Consider the following 2,257-nt stretch of genomic DNA (forward strand, 5'->3'; position numbering starts at 1 on the left):
AATATGTTCGTTGATGCAAACCATAAAATCTAGTCACCCGCAACTCTTCCACCTCATGTTTGTTGTGCCTCTGACTTTTCTTTAACACTTCTCACTATTAATAGGTGTTTTTTTCATGATTCTCCAACACTGCTTCTTTCTTATTTCCTGTTTTCCTCCTGTGTCTTCTTTTCCACGCCTCAATTGGTGTGTTTATGACAACTCAGAGATAAGTTTGTTGAAATTGACTTGAAACCAGTGTGTAAGCATTGCTTTGAGCACTTGCCTGAAGAGCTGAAACGCAGACTTGCTCGGCGTGAACGTGATGCTAAAGACCGCAGGAAAAAGCCGGCAGTGTGCCTGTAGCTTCACCACTCCATCCATGGGTTGGTGCTGTCGCTGCCTTCCTCTCTTCCTGTGGTTGTCCTTGTTAACTTCTTTGGCTCTATAGCATGTCATTATTTTTTTGTCATTTATTTTCGAGAGTGAAACCAGTGTAGTTGTTTGTGTTGGTGGCATGAATCTAAAACATGTACATGCATGTTAAATATAAGCAGAGCTCGATTGGTTGATTAAATTCAGATGCCTGGTAATTGTTTTAGTTGGTCAGACAGAAAAAAGCTTGGTGCAACGTGTTGCATTCTTAAGTTTTGTAATCTAATCAACAACATAACACCCAAAATACTCCAGTAGTTTTATTCCTGTTTTCGTCTTTGCAGGAACAAGTTTGTAGAGTTTGACATGAAGCCTGTTTGTAAAAAGTGTTATGAGAAGTTTCCGCTTGAGCTCAAGAAAAGGCTCAAGAAGCTGGCGGAGTCATTGGGACGGAAGTGAGCTGCTGTCTGATGATCATCTGGATGGGCTCCTGCTGTGGTAAAATATCCAGGGAAGATGTTATAGTAAGACAAAGCCATTTTGGAGAAACTGAATAAAGGAAAAGTTTAGCTCTAGATCAACACCAGTAAAGTTGTAAGTGAAGGTTTATCAGGTTTGCTTAAAAAAAACCATCTGTTTACAAACAAACATTGACCCAAAAGGTGAAATTCATTGAAAAATATGCATTTATACAGATTTATGCAGCTGTTTCACCTCATACCCATCTTTTTTAAAAAAAAGTTTTTATATTTTGTTTGATTGTACATTCCTAAATTCTTAATATGTTTTCCGTGGAGTGTTTCAATGTTTAAGTCTATTCTCCCTCTACTATCACCATGTCTGTTAGCTGTGTTAGTGTGCCTGCCAGAATATAGAGTTTAACATGACTCTTAATTACAAATGTGCGTTAAAAACAAGAGCTGTTTAAATGAGAATTGCTTCTATATTACAACTTGCATCTTTACTCGGTATAGCTGTGCTTGTGTTTGTCTTTGACTAATCTACTGAATACAGAATCCTTTTACCTTTATGTACTATGTAATTTTTAGTAAAATCTTCAAGTGTTGAAAATATTGAGTAAAAATAATATCCTTATTGAATATATATTCCGAATCAAATTGTGAAATTAATGGCTGTGTAAAATCTATGCACCTATCTTGGGTCTTGTTCTTATACTTCAAAATCTAATGACGTATGCTGTCTGAATGTGGTTATGTATTTGAAATGCCTGGAGTTGTTGGATATATATGGATTAATTAACATTTAAAACATTCGAAGGTGAACGGCTAATAGGAAATCAGAACTGTTTTTTAGCTAGTATTTTAACCTGTTTGATGTGAAATGATCACTAACAACCCCTCTAATTGCTTTGGTTATTTATAAACTTGAATGCGTTCTGAAATGACAGCCACACAAAATAAGTTTTTTGTGCTAATTTTACTATTGGAAGATTTTGTGTTCACATTTCAGTTGTGAGCTTGCATTTTATTAGCATGAAATTGAAAATGACAGTTTACTGCATCTTATGTACAGTGCTGAAATGCTTCATTAAAGATCAATAAAGTATTCTGAACACATAATGTTGAACTTGAGTTTACAGGAATTAATGAGCTTATTATGTATTTTTTTTCCCTCTGCAACATAACTTCAGTGCTTGGGGGTGTTAAATTTTCCAAAGTTTAAACCCGTAGCTGTAAGAAGAGTTTGTCTAATATCCTTATGCTCATATAAACATTTATCTCCCTTGACATATTTTGCTTCATCACAGTCCTATTCATTTAATCTCATGTGATTAATATTCATAAGTTTCACTTATAAACTACTATGAATTAAAGTTTGAAAAATATCAGCTATAAATGACTTGTGTGGTTTACTCTGGAAACGCATCTTTAGTGACCTGGTA

The 2,257-nt window shown here is 34.9% G+C and overlaps 1 long non-coding RNA gene across 1 annotated transcript; it reads left to right on the forward strand.

Annotated features, from left to right (window-relative positions):
• Positions 1-6: 6 nt before the first annotated feature.
• Positions 7-2,203, forward strand: LOC103461466 (uncharacterized). Its single transcript, XR_533117.1, has 2 exons — positions 7-365; positions 699-2,203. It is a non-coding gene; the product is annotated as an uncharacterized LOC103461466 (long non-coding RNA).
• Positions 2,204-2,257: the final 54 nt, after the last annotated feature.

This window comes from Poecilia reticulata, unplaced genomic scaffold (assembly GCF_000633615.1).
Source record: "Poecilia reticulata strain Guanapo unplaced genomic scaffold, Guppy_female_1.0+MT scaffold_1657, whole genome shotgun sequence".
In the NCBI taxonomy this organism is placed as follows: Eukaryota; Metazoa; Chordata; class Actinopteri; order Cyprinodontiformes; family Poeciliidae; genus Poecilia; species Poecilia reticulata.